The sequence below is a fragment of the Heptranchias perlo genome, chromosome X (genome assembly GCF_035084215.1).
Source record: "Heptranchias perlo isolate sHepPer1 chromosome X, sHepPer1.hap1, whole genome shotgun sequence".
NCBI lineage: Eukaryota > Metazoa > Chordata > Chondrichthyes > Hexanchiformes > Hexanchidae > Heptranchias > Heptranchias perlo.
In genome coordinates this window covers 24,658,195-24,681,521 of record NC_090370.1, presented here as the reverse complement: position 1 = coordinate 24,681,521, position 23,327 = coordinate 24,658,195, and the positions used below count along the sequence as shown (strand labels likewise).

The 23,327-nt window shown below is 45.1% G+C and overlaps 2 non-coding genes across 2 annotated transcripts; one reads left to right on the top strand and one right to left on the bottom strand.

Annotated features, from left to right (window-relative positions):
• Nucleotides 1–5,504: 5,504 nt before the first annotated feature.
• Nucleotides 5,505–5,599, bottom strand: trnai-uau (transfer RNA isoleucine (anticodon UAU)). Its single transcript has 2 exons — nucleotides 5,562–5,599; nucleotides 5,505–5,540 (listed from the first exon to the last, which is right to left on the bottom strand). It is a non-coding gene; the product is annotated as a tRNA-Ile (tRNA).
• Nucleotides 5,600–22,453: 16,854 nt separating this feature from the next.
• Nucleotides 22,454–22,542, top strand: trnar-ucg (transfer RNA arginine (anticodon UCG)). The gene is given in 2 exon segments: nucleotides 22,454–22,490; nucleotides 22,507–22,542. It is a non-coding gene; the product is annotated as a tRNA-Arg (tRNA).
• Nucleotides 22,543–23,327: the final 785 nt, after the last annotated feature.

Sequence of the window (23,327 nt, the reverse complement as noted above, 5' to 3'; positions counted from 1 at the left end):
TTCCGATGTTCAGCAGTGTCAAGTTGAGCACGAACTATTTCAAGTCACCAATATTAGGCTCTCTTTACCACATTCGTTTTGAATGAACGACTTGTACTATCAGGTAAAACTTTGCAGAATTTACTGCTCTAAAGCTACATTGTCATCTGTCTCGGCATCCGCAGTTATACACTGAAACATGAGTCGAATAAAATTGCTAATTTTTCACTGTGAGGGAGAAGAGAGATAAATGTGGAGACATTAGCTACGAATTCATCATCTGGGATGTACTTTTGCTTTTCCCACCGTCTCAGTCTTTTTTTCTTTACCCTTCTCTGTTGGTTTTGCAGGTTCGATCAGCCTTGGCCGCTCCAGGAAGCCTGAAAAGTCCATCAGGGGAAAATACAAAGAGTCAAGAGACTGAGACAGGGAGAGATAGAAAGATTAATGTACAGGAAAATGAGCGTAAATTTCGACTTTTGCGTATCAGCAGAATTTCAGATGGAGCTGGGAACAATTCCTTCATATATTTTGAAATCTGTTAACAACTCAACACACACCTTCTATTGCAATACGGCCGGCCACAGAAACCAAAGTGCCCCACGAAACCATTCTCCGCAAGAGCCCTGTGTTACTGTTGCTCATCCACCTCCCAACTGTATCTCCTCTGATGTAAATCCTTCTTACTCACACTGTCTCTTTGTGACCCCTCTCTCCATTTCTAAGGATATTGATCCTTTTCCCTCAGTAAACTGCTCACCTCAGACACAGACGTTCCCCTCCAACACAGACTCTCGGTCCATCCTCCCCCCGACACAGACTTCCCCCGTCTCCTCTGACGCCCCCAGCCCTCTAATTTCCGAACATAGCTTTATTTCGTCCCCCTTCCCTCATTGGGTCCAGAGTCAAAGTTGAGAACTCCCACAGCCACTCTCTTCTACCTGTATATTACTATATCGCCATCGCTGGTTCATCTGTTCTGCCCGTGGGCGAGGAACTACCCAGTGATCGTTGAGGTTGGCTGTTGTTCGACTCATCTGTCGGAGGACTCCGCCTAAGGTTTGGCACAAGTACCCAGATGTTAATAAGGAGCACTTTGCCGGAGGCACCGCTGGAATTTGACATTAGGGAATGGCATTGTTGGGATTTGACCCCATAGAATGGTCATGTTTACAAGACAGGTGTTTTAACCACTGAGCCACGGCGCCCACATGTTTTGAGTTGTTTCCTAATGTTATAGTATTGATACATTTGCCAAGCCACTTTGTTGCGCCTTCTCCCTCAACATGTCTGCGCAAAAACATCTATCTTTTGTTCATCGTTCTCTGAATGGCGAACAATGGGTATCAGTCATGATCTTCTCTTCCTTATCCCCTGTCAGCACATCTTATGTCTGGCTCTATTTATCCTGCTGTACTCCCACACTCTTACTTTCTCCAGATTATCTGGTCTTGTCCTATTACATTTCTCATCTCTTCCCACAAAATGTTGGTGAGTAATGTCTGTGATACACCAGGCCCTGACCTCCTCCCGTGGGTGACCTCCTACAAATACTGCACAATAGTTTAATGTGTGTGTGTTTTACATTAGGAAATGTGTATTCGCTTTAGTCTACCTGGTGTATCTATTCTCACACAAACGGCAATTTTGCTTCAGAGCATTTACATTTTGGAAAGCCTGACTTGGTAAGACAAGTTTTCCATCTCCATTTCAACAAAATATGAACAATCCAGCGATACAGATTTAAAACACCGGTGTCGGATTGGTATTAATAGCTTTCAAGCCCATTTTCATTGTCCAAAACTTACGTGGGGCCGGAACAAAAGTTCAATACAATAACGACACGGATGGGATTCGAACCTGTACGGACAGAGCACAATGGATTCGCCGACCATTTCTGAATCCAAACAGTAGAAATAATGTCACTTTTACACGATGTCCTGCCCGTGTCCCCAGATCGACAATGTTGAAAATGTGGAGTCAATTTCTGAAAGGAAAGTAATTTAGGGATTTCGGTTCCATCAGACTGTTCGAAACGGTCGGGTGCAAAACAGTTGCGGCGCACGTCGGACAAATTTTCACCCAGCGAGTAAAACAACCGCGGCAGGACTCGAACCTGCAATGTTCTGATAACAACTCGAATAATAGCGAAGTGAAAGGCCTTATCCATTAGGCCACGCGGCCGATGAAAAATTACTGCACCAGAAAGCTAGTGAATTTAATGAGTGCGTCCGGGATAGTTTTCGACAGCAGCATGTCCAAGAGGCAACAAGGGGGTAACCCATTCTCGATTTTGCAATGAGAAATGAACCAGATTTAGTTAAAAGCTTGACTGTGCGTGAACATCTATCCAAAAGCGACCATAACATGATCGAGTTCACTGTAATATTTGAAAGGGCAAAAAAGTGAATCAGCTGCGAAGATTCTGGACTTGGGTAAGGCCGACTTCAATGTGATGAGACAGAGACTGTCCACAGTAAACTGGGCAAATCTATTAATGTGTAAAACGACTGATGATCAGTTGGAAATGTTTGAAGCAGCATTTAACGTGATACAGAATCAGTTTATACCCCTGAGGGGCAACAACTCTACTTGCCAAAACAAACCAGCCATGGACAACTGAAGAGGTAAGGGACAGTATAAGACATAAGGAAAGGGCACACAAAAAAGCAAAAAATGGCACAGATCCTGGCGAATGGGAAAGATACATGGATCAACAAATGGTCACAAAACAGATAGTAAGAGCTACAAAAAGAGAGTATGAAAAGAAACTTGCAAGGGATATCAAAACCAATACGAAGAACTTTTATCGTTATATTCGGAAAAAGACGGTGGTCAGGAGCAGTGTTGGCCCCTTCAAAACTGAAAGTGAGGATAAGATCATTGACAATGGGAAAATGCGGACGTGTTGATTAATTACTTTGCGTCAGTATTTACAGTCGAAAAAGAGGATAGCATCCTGGAAATCCCAAGAAAACTAATATTGAATCGGGGACAGGGAATCAATAAAATTAATATAAGTAAAATAACAGAAATGAAGAAAATAATAATAGCACGAAAGAGTGACAAATCCCCAGTACCAGATGGGGAGTGTCAATGGATGTTATTTATATGGACTTCCAGAAGGCATTTGATTAAGTACCACATAAGAGACTGGTAGGTTGGATAGAAGCCCATGGAATCGAGGGAAAAATACGGACTTGGTTCGGAAGTTGGCTGAGCGAAAGGCGACAGAGAGTAGGGATAATGGGGAGGTACTCACATTGGCAGGATATGACTAGTGGAGTCCCGCAGGGATCTGTCTTCGTTCTTCAACAATTCACAATATTTATTAACGACTTAAATGAAGGCATGGAAAGTCTCATATCTACGTTTGCCGATGACACAAAGAGTGGTGGCATTGTAAGCAGTATAGATGAAAACATAAAATTAAAAAGGGATATTGATAGATTAAATGAATGGACAAAACTGTGGCAAATGGAATTCAATATCGGCAAATGTGAGGTCATCAACTTTGTATCAAAAAAGGATAGAACAGCTTACTTTCTAAATGGTAAAACGTTAAAAACAGTGGATGTCCAAAGGGACTTCGGGGCTCAGGTCCACAGATCATTGAAGTGTCATGAACAGGTGCAGAAAATAATCAAGAAGGCTAATGGAATGCTGGCCTTTATATCTGGAGGACGAGAGTGCAAGCGGACAGAAATTATTCTGCAGCTGCACAAAGCCGTGGTTCGACCGCACCTGGAGTAATGTGAGCAGCTCAGGGCACCGCACCTTCGGAAGGACAAATTGGCCTTGGAGGGTGTGCAGGGTAGGATTACTAAAATGATACCCGGACTTCAAGGATTAAGTTACGAGGAGAGATTACACAAATTGGGGTTGTATTCTCTCGAGTTTAGAAGGTCAAGGGGTGATCTGATCGAAGTTTATAAGATATTAAGGGGAACATATCGGGTGGATGGAGATAAACTATTTCCGCTGGTTGGGGATTCTCGGAGTAAGGGGCACAGTCTAAAAATTAGAGCCAGACCTTTGCGGAATGAGATTAGAAATCATTTCGACACACAAAGGGTGGTAAAAGTTTGGAACTCTCTTCTGCAAAAGCCAATTGATGCTCGCTCAATTGCTAAATTTAAATCTGAGAGAGATCGCTTTTTGGCAAACAAAGATATTAAGGCATATGGGCCAAAGGCAGGTATAAGGAATTAGTTCACAGATCAGCCATGATCTTATCAAATGGTGGAGCAGGCACGAGGGGCTGAATGGCCTTCTCCTGTTCCAATATTCCTCTGTTCCTAATTTATTCGAGCAAAGCAATCGGATCAGCCCAACTAATCTCACTGTTCATCATCCAATTAACAAGCTGCAGATAACTGCACCAATCCAAACATTTCCAGGTCACTATGGAAGAGACTCACTTTGAAGCAGTTTTGACACAAAGCAATCTCTGCACATACAAGGCTACGGACCAAATGCTGGAATATGGGATTAGAGCAGACAGGGCTGATGGCCGGCGCGGACACGATGGGCCGAAGGGCCTCTATCCGTGCTGTATGACTCTATGACTCTCTATGACTCTAAGGGACGGGTGGTGTAAACGGGCAATCAGTGGTCTTTCCAACTGATATTCTACTGTCCAAATGTTTCTGGTAAAATAATGATCAGAGAAGAACAAAGCCCTTTTCTGAGAATGCTCAACAATGGTCAACATATTGACAAAACATCGCAGGGATCGACTCTCCCACAGTTATTATTGCGCTGGAAAGGCAGAACTTGCCAGCTGTTCTAAAATTGATCGCCTGAGCAGGAACTTGCACCCTGGAACCTCAGATCACTACTTTGCTAAAAAGTCTGATGTTCCACCGACTGAGCTTTCCAGGCCGCCCGATGTTTACGCTTTCATCATGCAGATTCATGGTTGGTCTCTGAATTTTCCCTTGAGGACGTCGAAATGGGGTCTGTTTTGCAAAATTCTCATCAACGTTTTGAGGAGAATCCTTGCTTGTGTTGAACCTGATGTGAGAAACATGGAGAGGAAACTCGTGAGTTCACAATTCTCCTTGTTTGTGCCAAATGTCCTGTCATCCGTTCGCACTAATTGCCTTTGTTAAAAAACACTTGACCCAGTGCCTCAAAAGCTGAACTTGTCCCACACGGGAGCAGGAAATGGTCTCTCGACCTGTCAGAGGATCAACAACTGAAAGCGGAATAATTCCACCCGTTACTCAGTGACACCGGGCAACACATTAACCTTCCGAATTTTCCGACACGACATTTCAAACAGAAGAATGTCTGTTTCACGAAAAGAAGAATTGTGTGTTCGGTTCATTAAATTTAAAGATCTCGTGCCGCCTCCTTTGCCATTTCATTTTGACGCCAATCGCCCCTCTCCCGCCTATTCACAAATAAACTCACACCTGCTATTGTCATACGGCCGGCCAGGGAACCCTCAGTGCCCACAGGAGAACACACCAGCTGAATCTTGAACTCGGGTGGAAATGTTCAGAAGCAAAAAGTAAAACTGCTCCAGGTGAGGCTCGAACTCACAACCTCGGCATTGCTCAAGCCGGATACTGTTATATAAGTACCGCGCGCTAACCGATTGCGCTACTGGAGCCCCATATAAGTAATGCGCGCAGCAAACAGCCTCATTTGCGGCCTGTGAGACTGTCTGTTCTTCCAGTCTGTTTCCAAGTGAACACATGCAGCAAACTGCCGTTCGGCCATTGGTGTTTCATTGGTCGAATTCTCGCCTGCCTCACAGGAAGCTGGGGTTCGATTGCCGCCCAATGCAGGGGCATTTTCATTCGGTATTCATGAAATCGTGTGAATTGGGATAAATTCATATTCAGCTTCAATCTGCACAACATCTTGAGACATTTTCTTTTCTCCACGTGTGTTGCGTTGACGAAACCTCGTCATTCTGTCCTCGAGAGCTGAAACAGGCTCTGGAATTAAGTCAATCCTGCCTTCTGCATCGCTGAAACGATGTGAGAAGCAAATGAGTGAATTTTCAACAAAAGTGGCGCCAGAACACCGCTCGATTGGGATTTGAACCCGGGACCTCTCGCATAAAGTATCAGCAAAACCGCCCGCAGCGAGGATTATACCCCTTGACATACCAGCCACCACAAATAGGTTCGTGCAACCAGTGCACAATTCGCAAACACCCACAGCCGACCAGCCAGCCTTTCAGGCCACTTCTGTTCCTCCAAACTCATTTTCTGTTCCGATGTTCAGCAATGTCAAGTTGAGCACCAACAATTTCAAGTCACCAATATTCGGCTCTCTTTCCCACATTCGTTTCGAATGAACGACTTATATTATCAAGTTAAACTTTGCAGAATTTACTGCTCTGAAGCTACATTGTCATCTGTCTCGGCATCCGCAGGTTTTACACTGAACCATAAGTATAATAAAATTGCTAATTTTTCACTGTGAGGGAGAAGAGAGATAAATGTGGAGACATTAGCTTCGAATTCATCAGCTGGGATGCACTTTTGCTTCTTCTACCGTCTCAGTCTTTCTTTCTTTCCCCTTCTCTGTTGGTTTTGCAGGTTCGATCAGCCTTGGCCTTTCAAGGAAGCCTGAAAAGTCCATCAGGGGAAAATACAGAGTCAAGAGACTGAGACAGGGAGAGATAGAGAGATTAAAGGATAGGAAAAAAGAGAGTAAATGTCAACTTTTGCGAATTAGCAGAATTAAAGATGGAGCTGGGAACAATTCCTTCATGTATTTTGAAATCTTGCAAGAGACCATCGGACTTTCAATTCAAAGTGTCCATGTTGCGGAGTATCTCTCCTCGAGTTGGAAAAGTGATCATTTAATTTGAACTCAAACAGCTGCGATGCAAGGAGAATGCGAAAATCCCGAGGAAAACCCCATTAGATTACAAGTCCGACTGCTTAACCATTCAACCATTGCTGCACGAGTGTACGTTAGAATGCGTACGGTTATCACAGGCGATCTGGCAGACTGTAAATTCTTTCAGACAGGTTTCCAAAGAACATATGTATTTTGTTGCCGTTGAGGCATTGGTGTTTCAGCGGGAGAAATCTCGCTTCTTTTGCAAGTCAGTTGGATTCGATTCCCGGCCATTACAGAAACTTTTTGCATTGTGACCCCATGAGATTGCCTGAATTGGGATCAATTAATATTCAGATTCAGTCTACACACCATCCTGAGACATTTTCTGTTCTGCCCGTATGTTGTGTCGACAAACCCTTTGCATTCTGTCCTTTGGTTCTCAAACATGCTCAGAATATGAATCAATTCTGCCATCGGCAACGCTGAAACGATGCGAGAAACCAATTGGTGATTTTTTGTTAAAATAGTGACACAGAGGGAGATCGCCTGGCATTTGAACCTGATGCTCGTCTGTCATTGGAGACTCTCCCATTTAAATCTCCATCCACGGGCTGAGTCTGAATAAATCCGTCAGCTTGTGATTCTTTGCGAGAGAGCGGGAGATGTTGAGAAAACAGCTGAAGATTTCCCTCGATTTATTAATAGTGCACATTCTCACATACATTAGATAATGGACTTTCACATCGACTTTCAACCCTTTTTATTTGTAGATCACACGCTGCTGGAGGGAGGAGCGCATTGCCACATCCGGGTTTGTTGGAAAGACTGTGCTTGTGCGGGGAGCAAAGGGCCCAATTGCCGAGGGGGCCTGTTCGGTCCCGAGTCCATCACAGCCTCAGACTGACGAAAGGAAGGGGAGGTTCGTGAAAAAATGGGCGAAGAAGTTGTTACTGAGCAGATTTTTAAGGTCGGAGGGTCAGTTATCAAGGTCACTTTTCCCAGTTCTGCCACTTCCTTTGCGATTTACAAACCGTTTGTTTATTTAATGTTTAAATCACTAGAGCCTGAAGTAAATTTGTCTCTTCTCTCCGCTTATATTGAATGACCCGCCGTGTGTTTTTGCATTTTATATTTTTGTTTAAAGCTCAGTTTTACCATAAACCGATGGACGTCAGAACCTGCGGTGGGAGGAGGACGGGTTGATTTTCTTGAAGGGGCAAATCTCACTGGGAAGGAAAAAGCGACCTCCAGCCGAATGCACAGAAATAACTCCGTGAGTGAAGAAAAATGACAATATTCTAAGTGCAATTTAAACCCACATCTACAGAAGAAATCGTGAATGGAACATTGCGCTTTCGATCCCTCGACCACCAGAACCAATACTGGAGACAGCCTTCCTGACTGAAGTCTGTGTGTGGGAGTGAGTCCTGAATCGGACCCCTTCAGTGTGAAGAGACCCGGCAGGCGGCTGGCAGACACGGCTCCGAATGGGACTCGCTTCACTCCGGCATCAGCAGCTGGTTTAAAAACCGCTCTGGCTGCTGCTGTTACTCGGCCTCCCAAACTCTGGGTGCTCCATGGAGGTCAGTCCTGATTTCTCTCTTCTGGATCCGGCTCCAACTCTTCACTGTTGACGGGAGCGCGTCTGGTACCAAGTGAGTCAGAACCGTGTGCAAATCACGACCCGAGTACATCGACTCGGGGACTGGCGAATGGCTTTATATTGGGTTATTGTTTCAGGTATGGGCTGTTCAATGTTTGTGTAATAGTAATTATCATAATTATTTCCAGCTCCTCCTGCTCACTGGTGCTCGGTGTTTCACCCTGTGATATCACCTCAGTCTCACTGTATACATCCTCTCGAGAGCGTGCATCTGGGCTGGTGATGGAAACGGGGAATCGGGTGCAGCAATAGACGCTTCGGAGTTACCAAGCTTACTGACGTTTCCTGAATTCTTTAAATGGTGGGAGACCTTACAATTAACAACAACTTACATTTATATCGCGCCTTTAACATAATAAAATGTCCCAAGGCGCTTCACAGGAGCGTAATCAGATAAAATTTGACACAGATCCACAAAAGGAGATATTCGGACAGGTGAACTAAAACTTAGTGAAAAAAGGTCGGTTGTGATGAGCGTCATAAAGGAGGAGAGAGAGGCGAAGGGGTTTAAGTCGGTTATTCCGGAGTTTGAGCACAGGCAGCTGAAGGCAAGACCGCCAATTGTGGAGCGATTAATATCAGGAGTTCACAGCAGGCCATAATTTGAGGAACGCAGTGATCTCGGAAGGTTGTCGGACTGTGGGAGGTGACAGCGATAGGGAGAGGCGAAGCCACGGAGGGACCTGAACACAAGGATGAGAATTTTAAAATGGAACATTGGCGGACCGGGAATCAATGTGGGTGAGCAAGCGCAGGGGTGGTGGACAGTTTCAAAGCGAAGCAACGTGTGCAGGCTTGGAGGGACAATGCGACTCGGGATAATTGGCCTGGGGCAGTGAGAACATCTCTTGAGCATTAAGATATTCAGTAGCTGAAAGAGGCAGGGAGATGAGATCTGTGTGTCTAATTATTCTGGCATCTGCAAAATCCATCGTTTCTCAATGACCAATATCTTTCTTCCCCTCTCCCTGCTTTCCTGGTAAGGTTTTATTTTCAGTCGCTGTATTTGCTTCGAACATCTAATTCCCCGGCATCTGGAGGAGCAGAGGAAGCTGGAGGAAAATAACAGACAGAAGCGGAAGGAGGTGGAAGGTGAAACTGCCCGAAAATGTGAGTATGACTTGTTTCAAATGAGGCAAGACAGGCCGGCGTTACCTTGCAGCTTTCCAAGGAGATGCGTTGATCAGGTAGGTGTATTTTGAAATGGAAACAGTGACAGCCGAGGCAACAAAGCCATCAGTTTTACTCTGTTCCTCAGCCCCCGGAGTGAGTGAGGCCGTGACAAGCAGTAACATTGAGGCCGTCTGTCCGGTCCCGCTCTCTCCAATCACCCGCTGCCGGCGCAAAGCAGTGAATGCAGCCTCTAACATCGCATTACTGCCCCTCCATGGGAAACAAGCAACCACGGCCCGTTCAAAGCTCCACATACACCGAGCACATGGGCAGGAAATACCTGGAAGATTGTATCCCAGTCGCTCAGCCCTCCAGAAGCATTTAAAGAAGTCCGGAATGAGTGAAAATTTCTTTGGGTTTTAATCTGGAAATGAGAGAATGTGACCCCTGCACCCAGGAGTCGGGAGTGGATTTGCACCTTCCAGAAAACCAACCCGACCTGTATCCGAATCCGAACCACCAGACCACCAGGGAACCTGCTGCAATTTTCCTGCAAGCAAGCCGACCAACGCTGCTTTTCCGACTTGTCCCTGTGAAATTGACGTCACTTTCGCCACAGACAAGCTGATCGTACAAAATGGCATTTACTGGAAGAACACGAAAGACTTGTTCAGAGAATGAAATCACCAAGTGCGGGGAGGCATGAACATGGAATGGACAGTGAGGGGAAATACTATCACAAGCTGCTGGTGTAACTGTTTCCATTTCCAAAACAAACCTACCTGATCAACGCATCTCCTTGGAAAGGTGCAAGGTAACGCCGGCCTGTCATGCCTCATTTGAAGCAAGTGACACTCACATTTTCTGCCAGTTTCACCTGCCACCTCCTTCTGCTTCTGTCTGTTATTTTCCTCCAGCTTCCTCTGGTCCTCCAGATGCCGGGGAATTAGATGTTCGAAGCAAAAACAGCGAGAAAGATGTTGGTCATTGAGAGACGATGGATTTTGCAGATACCAGGATAAATAGACACAAAGATCCCACCTCCCTGCCTCTTTTGCTGCTGAATATCTTAATGCTCAAGAGATGTTCTCACTGCCCCAGGCCAATTATCCCGAGTCGCACTGTCCCTCCAACCCTGCACACGTTGCTTCGCTTTGAAACTGTCCATCACCCCCCTGCTCGCTCACGTACATTGCCTCCCAGTTCGCCAATGCCTCGATGTTAAAATCCTCATTCTTGTGTTCAGATCCCTACGTGGCCTCGCCTCCCCCTATTGATGAAACCACCCCCAGCCTCACAACCTTCCGAGATCACTGTGCTCCTCAAATTATGGCCTCCTGGGACATTTTATTATGTTAAAGGCGCTTTATAAATGTCAGCTGTTGTTAATTGTGAGGTCTCCCGTCATTTAAAGAAGTCAGGATATGACATGAGCTTGGTAACTCCGAAGCGTCTGTTGCTGCACCCGATTCACCGTTTCCATCAGCAGCCCAGATGCACCCTCTCGAGAGGATGTTTATGGTGAGACTGAGGGTAAATCACAGGGTGAAGCACCGATCACCAGTGAGCAGGAGGAGCTGGAAATAATCATGATAATTACTATTACACAAACTTTGAACAGCCCATACCTTAAACAATAACCCAATATAAAACCAATCGCCAGTCCCCGAGTCGATGTACTCGGGTCGCGATTTGCACACGGTTCTGTCTCACTTGGAACCAGACGCGCTCCCGTCAACAGTAAAGAGTTGGAGCCGGATCCAGAAGAGAGAAATCAGGACTGACCTCCACAGAGCACCCAGAGTATGGGATGCCGAGTAACAGCAGCAGCCAGAGCGGTTTCTAAACCAGGCGCTGATGCCGGAGTGAAGCGAGTCCCATTCCGAGCCGTTTCTGGCAGCCGCCTGCCGGGCCTCGTCGCACGGAAGGGGATCGATACACGACTAACTCCCACACACAGGTTTCAGTCAGGAAGGCTGTCTCCAGTATTGGCTCAGGTGGTCGAGCGATCTAAAACGCAGTGTTTATTTCACGATTTCTTCTGTCGATGTGGGTTTAAATTGCACATAGAACATTGTCATTTTTATTCACTTACGGAGTTATTTCTGTGCATTCGGCTGGAGGTCCTTTTTCCTGCCCAGTGAGATTTGCCCCTTGAAGAAAATCAACCCGTCCTCCATCCACGGCAGGTTTTGACGTCCATCGGTTTATGGTAAAACCGAGCTTTAAACTAAAACATACAATACATAAACACACAGCGGGTCATCCAATTTACAAGGGGGCAGGCAACCTTGGACCTGGTCCTATGTAATGAGTCAGGATTAATTAATAATGTCCTAGTTAAGGATCCCCTTGGAACGAGCGACCACAACATGGTTGAATTCCATATCCAATTAGAGGGTGAGAAGGTTGATTCTCAAACAAGCGGACTGAGCTTGAATAAAGGGGACTATGATGGTATGAGAGCGGAATTGATTAAAGTGGACTGGGAAAATAGATTAAAGGGTAAGACGGTACATGAGCAGTGGTGTTCATTTAGGGAGTTATTTTACAACTTTCAAAATAAATATATTCCACTGAGGAAAAAAGGGTGTAAAAGAAATGACAGCCATCCGTGGCTAAGTAAAGAAATCAAGGATAGTATCCGACTAAAAACAAGGACATATAAGGTAGCCAAACTTAGTGGGAGGATAGAAGATTGGGAATTCTTCAAAAGACAGCAAAAAGTAACTAAAGGATTGATTAAGAAAGGGAAGTTAGATTATGAAAAGAAATTAGCAAAAAATATAAAAACAGATAGCAAGAGTTTCTATAGTTGTATAAAAAGAAAAAGGGTGGCTAAGGCAAACATAGGTCCCTTAGAGGATGAGACCGGGAAATTAATGGTGGGAAACATGGAGATGGCAAAAATGCTGAACAAATATTTTGTTTCAGTCTTTACAGTAGAGGACACTAAGAATATCCCAACACTGGACAAACAGGGGACTCTCGGGGGGGAGGAGCTAAATACGATTAAAATCACTCAAGAGATGGTACTCAGTAAAATAATGGGACTCAAGGCGGATAAATCCCCTGGACCTGATGGCTTCCATCCTAGGGTCTTGAGGGAAGTGGCAGTAGGGATTGTGGATGCTTTGGTGATAGTTTTCCAAAATTCCCTGGACTCAGGAGAGGTCCCGGCAGATTGGAAAACTGCTAATGTAACACCGTTATTTAAAAAGGGTAGCAGGCAGAAGGCTGGAAATTATAGGCCAGTTAGCTTAACATCTGTGGTGGGTAAAATTTTGGAGTCTATTATTAAGGAGACAGTAACGGAACATTTAGATAAGCATAATTTAATAGGACAAAGTCAGCATGGCTTTATGAAGGGGAAGTCATGTCTGACAAATTTGCTTGAGTTCTTCGAGGATATAACGTATAGGGTGGATAAAGGGGAACCAGTGGACGTAGTGTATTTAGACTTCCAGAAGGCATTCGACAAGGTGCCACATAAAAGATTATTACTTAAGATAAAAAATCACGGGATTGGGGGTAATATTCTGGCATGGGTGGAGGATTGGTTATCGAACAGGAAGCAGAGAGTTGGGATAAATGGTTCATTTTCGGACTGGCAACCAGTAACCAGTGGTGTTCCACAGGGGTCGGTGCTGGGTCCCCAACTCTTTACAATCTATATTAACGATTTGGAGGAGGGGACCGAGTGCAACATATCAAAATTTGCAGATGATACAAAGATGGGAGGGAAAGTAGAGAGTGAGGAGGACATAAAAAACCTGCAAGGGGATATAGACAGGCTGGGTGAGTGGGCGGAGATTTGGCAGATGCAATATAATATTGGAAAATGTGAGGTTATGCACTTTGGCAGGAAAAATCAGAGAGCAAGTTATTTTCTTAATGGCGAGAGACTGGAAAGTACTGCAGTACAAAGGGATCTGGGGGTCCGAGTGCAAGAAAATCAAAAAGTTGGTATGCAGGTGCAGCAGGTGATCAAGAAAGCCAACGGAATGTTGGCTTTTATTGCTAGGGGGATAGAATATAAAAACAAGGAGGTATTGCTGCAGTTATATAAGGTATTGGTGAGACCGCACCTGGAATACTGCATACAGTTTTGGTCTCCATACTTAAGAAAAGACATAGTTGCTCTCGAGGCAGTACAAAGAAGGTTCACTCGGTTAATCCCGGGGATGAGGGGGCGGACATATGAGGAGAGGTTGAGTAGATTGGGACTCTACTCATTGGAGTTCAGAAGAATGAGAGGCGATCTTATTGAAACATATAAGATTGTGAAGGGTCTTGATCGGGTGGATGCAGTAAGGATGTTCCCAAAGATGGGTGAAACTAGAACTAGGGGGCATAATCTTAGAATAAGGGGCTGCTCTTTCAAAACTGAGATGAGGAGAAACTTCTTCACTCAGAGGGTGGTAGGTCTGTGGAATTTGCTGCCCCAGGAAGCTGTGGAAGCTACATCATTAGATAAATTTAAAACAGAAATAGACAGTTTCCTAGAAGTAAAGGGAATTAGGGGTTATGGGGAGCGGGCAGGAAATTGGACATGAAGCTGAGTTCGGATCGGTCAATGCCCTGTGGGTGGCGGAGAGGGCCCAGGGGCTATGTGGCCGGGTCCTGCTCCGACTTCTTGTGTTCTTTCGATTTGTGGTTGGGATCAGATCAGCCATGATCTTATTGAATGGCGGAGCAGGCTCGAGGGGCCGATTGGCCTACTCCTGCTCCAATTTCTTATGTTCTTATGTTCTTATGAGAGAAGAGACAAGTTTAATTTAGGCCCTGCTGATTTAAACATTAAATAAACAAATGGTTTGGAAACAGCAAAGGAAGTGACAGAACTTTGAAAAGTGACCTTGCTAACTTATCCTCCTACCAACAAAATCTACTCAATAACTACTCTTCGCCCATTTTTTCACGAACCTCTCCTTCCTTTCGTCAGTCTGAGGCTGTGATGGACTCGGGGAACAAAAAGGTCCCTTCCGCCATTTGGTCCTTTGCTCCCCGCACAAGCACAGTCTTTCCAACAAACCCGGATGTACCAATGCGCTCCTCCCTCCAGCAGGCTGTGATCAACAAAGAAAAATTGTTGAAAGTTTGTGTGAAAGTCCATTTTCTAATATATGTGAGAATGTGCACTATTAATGAATCCACGGAAATCTTCAGCTCATTTCTCAACATCTCCCGCTCTCTGGCAAAGAATCACAAGCTGACGGATTTATTCAGACTCAGCACGGAGATGGAGATTTAAATGGGAGAGTCTCAAATGAAGAGACCAGCATTTGGTTCAAATGCCAGACGAGCCCCCTCTGCGTCACAATTTTGGACAAAAATCACCAATTGGTTTCTCACATCGTTTCAGCGTTCCCGATGGCAGAATTGACTTATATTCAGAGCATGTTTGAGAACCAAAGGACAGAATGCAAAGTGTTCATCGACGCAACATCCGGGCAGCACAGACAACGTCTCAAAATGGTGTGTGGATTGAATCGGAGTTTGAATTGATCCCAATTCAGGCAATCTCATGGGTGCTTAATGCAAATAGTTTCCGCAATGGCTTGGAAACGAAACCTACTGAATTGCAAAGAAAGCGAGATTTCTCCCACTTAACCCTCAATGTTTAAACGGCAGTAGGTTACATATATCGCTTTGGAAACCTGTCTGAAAGAATTTGCAGTCTGCCAGATCGCCTGTGATAACCGTATGCATTCTGATGCACAACCGTGTAGAAATGGCTGAATGGTTGAGGCTTTAAATTTATAATTTAAGCGCCTTTTCCGAGGCATGTTCAGTGTTTGGGTTCAAGCGAAATAATCGTCTTTCCAACTCTCGGAAAGATTTTCCGCAACGCGGGCACTTTCAGTTGGGAATCTAATGATCTCTTGCAGGATTTCAAAATACATGAAGGAATTGTTCCCAGCTCCATCTTAAATTCTGTTAATTCGCAAAAGTTGACATGTACACTCTTTTTTCCTGTACTTTAATCTCTCTATCTCTCCCTGTCTCAGTCTGTTGACTCTTTGTATTTTCCTCTGGTGAACTTCTCAGGCTTCCTTGAACGGCCAAGGCTGATCGAACCTGCAAAACCAACAGAGAAGGGAAAAGAAAGAAAGACTGAGACGGTAGGAAAAGCAAAAGTGCAACCCAGCTGAATTCGGAGCGAATGTCTCCACATTTATCTCTCTTCCCCCTCACAGTGAAAACGGAGCAATTTTGTTCTACTCATGGTTCAGTGTATAACCTGCGGATGCCGAGACAAATGACAATGTCGCTTCAGAGCAGTAAATTCTGCAAAGTTTTACTTGATTATACAAGTCGTTCATTCAAAACGAATGTGGTAAAGAGAGCCTAATATTGGTGACTTGAAAAAGTTAGTGCTCAACTTGACACTGCTGAACATCGGAATTGAAAACGAGATTGGATGAACAGAAGGGATCTGAAAGGCTGGCTGATCGGCTATGGGTGGCTGCGAATTGTATACTGGTTGCACGGTCTTGTTCGTGGCGGCTGTTTGGTCTTGGGGTATAATTATCGCTTACGGAGGTTTCACTGATTGTTTGTGCGAGAGGTCCCGGTCTCAAATGCCAATCCAGCACCGCTGTGTCGCAACTTCCTGTGAAAATTCACTCATTTGCTTCTCACATTTTTTCAGCGATACAGAAGTCAGGATCAACTGAAATCGCAAAGCAAGTTTCAGCTCCAGAGGACAAAATACTGAGGTTTCCTCAACACAACACACGTGGAGAAAATAAAATGTCCAAAGATGGTGTGCAGATTGAAGCTGATTGTGAATTTATCCCAATTCACGCGATGTCATGAATGCAGAATGAAAATGCTCCTTCATTGGGCGGTAATCAAACCTCTGCTTCCTGTGTGACAGGCAAGAATTTGACCACGAAAACACCAATGGCCGAACGGCAGTTGGCTGCATGTGTCCACTTGGAAACCTGTCAGAAAGAATATACAATCTCACAGGCCGAAAATGAGGGTGTTTGATGTGAAAAATAATCGGATGCAGCTCTCGTGGCGCAATCGGTAAGCTGCGCGGGACTTATTTAACAGTATCAAGCCCGAGTCAACACCGAGGTTGTGAGTTCAACTCTCACGTGGTGCAGTTTTACCTTTTGCTTCTCAACACTTCCACCCGAGTTCAAGACACGGCTCTGGTCGGCCGCATTGCAACAGCAGTTGTGAGTTTGTTTGTTAATAGGCGGGAGAGGGAGCGATTGGCGACAGCATGAAATGGCAAAGGAGGCGCCACCAGATCCTTAAATCTAAATAACCGAACACACAATTCTTCTTTTCGTGAAACAGACATTCTTCTGTTTGAAGTGCCGTTTCGGAAAATTCGGAAGGTTAATGTGTTGCCCGGTGTCACTGAGTAACGGGTGGAATTATTCCGTTTTCAGTTGTTGATCCGCTGACAGGTCGGTAGACCTTTTCCAGCTCCCGTGTGGGACAAGTTTCGATTTTGAGCAACTGGGTAAAGTGTTTTTTTAAATTGGTGCAAACGAATGACAAGACATTTGGCACAAACAGGAAGAATTGTAAACTCACGAGTTACCTCTCCATGTTTCTCACATCAGATTCAAAACAAACAAAGATTTTCCTTGAGACATTACTGAGAATTTTGTCAAACGGACTCTCACTCGAGTTCGACGCCCACAAGCGATAATTTAGAGACCTACCATGAATCTTTATGATGGAGTGTTACAATACCGTGAACATGGATAGCTCAGTCCGTAAAGCATCAGCTCAGCAAAGTCGTGATCTGAGGGTCCAGAGTTCAAAATCCTTGTTTCAGGCTGTTAAATTAAAAACAGCTGGCAAGTTCTTGTCCTCCAGCGGAGGAACAACTGCGGGAGAGACGATGTGTGTCAATATGTTGACTTTGGTGAGCATTCTCAGAAAAGGACTTTGTTCTTCTCTGATCAACATTTTCACCAGAAACATTCGGACTGTCGATGATCATTTCGAGAGACCACTGATTGCCCGTTCACACCACCAGTCCCTTGTTTGCACAGAGATTGCTTAGTGTTTAAAGTGCTTCAAAGCGAGTCTCTTCCATCGTTATCTGGAAATATTTGGATTGGTGCATTTATCTGTAGCTTGTTAATTGGATGGTTAACACGGAGTTTAGTTGGGCTGATCTGATTTCTTTGCTCGAGTAAATTGGATACTTTTTAACCCCCACCCAGTCATTGCAGACACTTCCAGCATCATCCACGTGGGCGGTAGAATGCAGAGACATTCAGCGCTACAAATCAATCCGTGCCGCCTCTTACCGAAACTCGGGAACAATGTTAACCATTTCAGACTCTCAGATGCCGATGTCGCCAATTTCATCTTGTGCAGCAAGAACCCCTGGTGATTTTACAGTCACTCAAGGTCGCTTCACTTTCCCCAAAGTTTACTCTGAGAGAAAAATGAAGGAAAAGTGAGTGTTTCGTCATTGTTGTCGAAGCAAAATCGCTGCTTTCATTCCTTCCACCGCTGATCTTCCTGCGGGTTATGAACCTTCTGCACTCCACTATTTTTATCACATGATCAGGAAGTGAAACAAGTTGAATTTGAAAGTGGGAGCAACAAACTGGATTAAGCGGATAGGCGGGGAGGGATATTGCAAAACAAACAGCCAAGCAACCAGGAGAGTGTCAGCTGTTACATAAGAACATAATAAATAGGAGCCGGAGGAGGCCTGACGGCCCCTCGAGCCTGTTTCGCCATTCATGGCTGATCTTCAACCTCGACTCTATTTTCCCGCCCGATCCCCATATTCCCACACGGTTCTTCAAACAGAAGAATGCCTGTTTCACGAAAAGAAGAATTGTGTGTTCGGTTTTTTAGATTTTCAGATCTCGTGGCGCCTCCTTTGCCATTTCATGCTGTCGCCAATCGCTCCTTCTCCCGCCTGTTAACAACTAAACTCACACCTGCTATTGCAATACGGCCGACCAGAGGAACCAAAGTGCCCACATGAGAACACGAAGAAGGAAAATATTTTTGGAACAGACCAGCTGGACCTTGAACTCCGGTGGAAATATTCAGATGCAAAATGTTCACTTGCTCCAGGTGAGGCTCGAATTCACAACCTCGGCATTGCTCGAGCTTGATACTGTTATATAAGTACCGCGCGCTAACCGATTGCGCCACGAGAGCTGGATGGTTGCTTGTTTCTCATCAAACAACCTCAATTTCGGTCTGTAAGATTGTATGTTCTTTCAGACAGGTTTCCAAGTGGACACATGCAGCCAACTGCCGCTCGGGCATTGATGTTTTCGTGGTCGAATTCTTGCCTGCCACACAGAAAGCTGGGGTTTGATTACCGCCCAAGAGCATTTTCATTCTGCATTAATGACAATGTGTGAAATGGGATAAATTCATATTCAGCTTCAATCTTCACAACATCATGAGACATTTTCTTTTTTCCAGGTGTGTTGCACACACGTCACCTCGGCTTCTGCAAGGAAAGAATGAGACGTTTGGAACATTCTTCTTCAGACGGTAATTGATGCGAACTCACTTGTGATTGTTAAATCTGGTATTAATAGATTTCTGTGAACCAATGTTATTGAGGGATATGAGGCTAAGACGGATATATGGAGCTCGGTCACAGCTCCACCATGATTTCATTGAATGGTGCAACAGGCTCGACGGGCTAAATGCCGCTACCACTTGCTGCCTCCTGATATGCGCCACTTTCACCTGCAAGAAAGCAGGACGTGTGTCTGTGTGATGGCTGATAGCTGCCAGTGTGTGTGACCTGTGAGTTGTTGGTGGGCGGCTTGCAACAGTGATAACGTGTAAGGGTGAGAGGAAGTCTCTGGTTTGAAGAGTTGAATACTGATGGAAAGAGTTTGTTGGTATCTGGGTGATGGGGATGTCGTGCGTGGTGCAATTGGTAGGTGACTTCATTTGAGAGTTGACCTCACTCACCTTGACCACTAATGTCAAAGCATTGAACTTCTTCCTGCACTGCATCGAAGTCCATGCTACTGTGCGCCTGGCAATGACTTCGTCCCCCACTGCCTCCCGCTGCCTTTTGGATATATGTCTGGAGGGCCTCGAGCCCATCCCCACCGCCCAACCTCTGCAAATATAGGATGTCCCTCCTTCTGCCCACCTCTTGCAACCAGGTCTCTCAGCATCAGCAGAGGAGCTTGGTGCATGCACTCTCCAGGCTTGGTACCAACTGATATCGACAAATTGGTGAGGACTGGCGTGCAGATTGGAGGATGTGGGATTTAGTTGTGTACAACCTTTATTCAATGTTTTAACATAATACCCTTCGTCGTCCAGTCCTTCCCTAGAGCGGAGAAACTACACCATGTTCTCCGCAGCCTTCAACATGTCATCGATGACGATGAACACCTCGCTAAGGCCATCCCCACGCCTCCACTGCTCGCCTTTAAACAGCCACCCAACCTCAAACAGAACATCGATTGCAGCAAATTACCCAGTTTTCAGGAGAACAGCGTCCGCGACACCACACAACCCTGCCACGGCAACGTCTGCAAGACATGCCAGATCATCGACACAGATACCACCATCACACGAGAGGACACCACCCACCAGGTGCACGGTTCATACTCCTGTGACTCGGCCAACGTTGTCTACCTCATACGTTGCAGGAAAGGATGCCCCGGAGCATGGTACATTGGCGAGACCATGCAGACGCTGCGACAACGGATGAACGGACACCGCGCAACAATCGACAAACAGGAGGGTTCCCTCCCAGTCGGGGAACACTTTAGCAGTCAAGGACATTCAGCCACCGATCTTCGGGTAAGCGTACTCCAAGGCGGCCTTCGAGACACACGACAACGCAAAATCGTCGAGCAGAAGTTGATTGCCAAGTTCCGCACCCATGAGGACGGCCTCAACCGGGATCTTGGGTTCCTGTCACGCTGCACGTAACCCCACCAGGAAAAAAATTATATGTTTTTCAAAATTCTCTTTCTCTCTCTCTCTCTGCCATTTTGAGTTTCTTTCTGCCTGCCTGTGTAATAGACACAATGTATATCTAGTGTACTGGGACGTGCTGTTCTCCGTGACTGGCCTGTTTGAATAACAACGACACCTTTTGATTGGTGTGATGCTGTCCCAACATAGTATAAGATATGCGATTTGAGAACCTTTTCATTCATTCATCTGACGAAGGAGATAATCTCCGAAAGCTTGTGATTTTAAAATAAATTTGTTGGACTACAACCTGGTGTTGTAAGATTCCTTACATTTAACATAACTCATCAGCGTGTGAACAGAAGGATGGAACCTGCATCTGTGTTTTACATGTGTGATGTCTCATCTCAGTTCAGACTCCGTGCAGACAGTCGACTGTTATTTTCAGCAAATAACAGGTACCAGCGACCTTTGATAGATTTCGACGAAACATCCTCCCTTTAAGAGATTGAGCTCCCCTGGTGGTGGAAAGCGCATATTGCATTGATCCCACGTGCAAGGCCCGGAATGGAACGCTGAATGCAGGTGAGTCTTCGGGACAGTCGAATCTTGCGTCCTGCCTGCGCCAGGGTCATTGGGCGCGGGGAAACAGCGCATCACGCTACCTGCGCCGAAATAAGGCCTTTATCCAATTTCCCCCCAAAATTTCCTGCATACGCCAGTCGACAGGATTCCAATATGGCACCTGGCACATGGGGCAACAGGAAAAAGGATTGCATTTAGATCGCGCCCTTCACCACCTCAGACGTCCCAAAGCGCTTTTCAGACAATGAAGCACTTTTTGAAGTGTAGTCACTGCTGACATGCAAGAAACGAGGCACCCAATTTGCGCCCAGCAAGATCCCAAACACTGCGATGTGATAATGAGCAGATAATATGTTCTCGTGATGTGGCTGAAGGGATAAACATTGAACAGTTCTCCGGGGAGAATTAATCACCTTTAAAGACTCAGACAAGGTGATTGTATCAGTTCGAGTTTTGACCTTTGTAATGTTTTTCTTTTCTTATTTTTATCTTCTTCAGATTCCAACTGATCAGAAAACTGACAACGGAACTCTCACAGAATTTTCGATAAATCTGTCACTCAAAATAAACAATGTTAGAAATAAAGAAATAAACCGGATTGAGACGGTTCACTTCACTGAAACGTCGAATTCCTATTAAACCGGCGCGCGGAGTCACAACAGCTCATCGCTGATCTGCACCTCAACTCCATTTAGCGAAATTGAAACTGGAAAACTCATGTTTCGAGACGAATTTACGAATTTCCTGAAAATGAAGATCACGAAACTAGCAAAACATTCCCTGCCCTGATTAAACACACAGCAAGGGAATGTGTCGAATATAAAGCAAGAAATCCGCGATTGTATTTTCACACGGATAGAACACCGTGCTCAATATTAACACGAACACTGAGCGCCAGGTCTGGATCTGACCCGTTTACCCCGTGGTGCGGGACCCCGTCCGCTCTTATATTTACCAAAAAAAGAAAATCAGAAAATAATAATCTCACCCAGCAGAATTGGGGATTGTTCGTATTTTACAGGACAGGATGAGGCCACTCGGCCCGTCGGGCTTGGATAGTAAATTCTGTTCACATTCTCCGCTCGGTGTTGTTCTCCGTGCACATTTTTAGTTTACCGATTTGTCTTTTATTTTATTTCCCCTCTCTCTATTTTGCAGACTGAGTGCGAAAGAGATTCGCTTTGGAGGCAAAACATTTTGATCAAAGATTTGTTTATTCTGATTGTAGGTTTCTTGGAGACCCAGTGGAAGTTCAGTTGTCGTATCCTGATAATTCGGAAACAGCAGAGCCAACTTGCTGCAAGAGAAAACAATAAATGGACAACAGAGAAAGAAGCAAGCAGTGTCTTCACCACACCTGCCCCGGTTTAAGATCTTTTACTAAACTGCAATCACAGTGGCCGCGTGGCCTAATGGATAAGGCGTCTGACTTCGGTGTTAATCGTGATGTTATCAGAAGATTGCAGGTTCGAATCCTGCCGCGGTCGTTTTTGCACTTGTTCCAATGTGCGCCGCAACTGTTTCGCACCGGACCGTTTCTTGCAGTCACTGACCTGATGGAACGGGAATCCGTAAATTCCTTTGCTTGCAGAAGTTGACTCGACATTTTCAATATTGTCGATCTGGGTGCACGGGCAGGACATAGTGTAAAAGTGACTTTATTTCTGCTGTTTGGATTCAGAAATGGTCGGCTGATCCATTGTGCTCTGTATGTATTGGCCCGAACCCCATCCGTGTCGTTATTGTATTGAACTTGTGTTGCGGCCCTCCGTAAGTTTTGTGCAATCAAAATGGGCTTGAATGCTATTATTATCAATCCGACACCGGAGCTTTAAGGCTGTGTCCCTAGATTGTTTATATTTTGTTTAAATATTGACAGATAATTGGAATTTTTCACCTGCTGTAATGGGATAAAGGTCGAGTAGAGAGGACGGATCGGAGATAGATCTTTCTGTCCTTCCTTGCTGCCTCTGGGGTTTACAGCGAATGAAAGATTAACGGGAACAGCAAATGATAAGGGAGGTGGAACATAAAGGGTTAACATTAACCATCAGGAAGTAATCTAATTTCAAAACTTTTTAACAATCTTGAACCTGTCCAGTTATTAGATTTACACCAAGTCTGTACATTTTTTCTGTTAAATTTAATTCCTCCACCCGCTCTTCATCAAGAAAAATTAAATCTGGAGGGAGCTCCCGTCCAGATTTGAGCCCAGGATCTGTCTCATTGTTAACAGTCTCCCATTTTGAACTAGAATCCCACCCATGGCTCG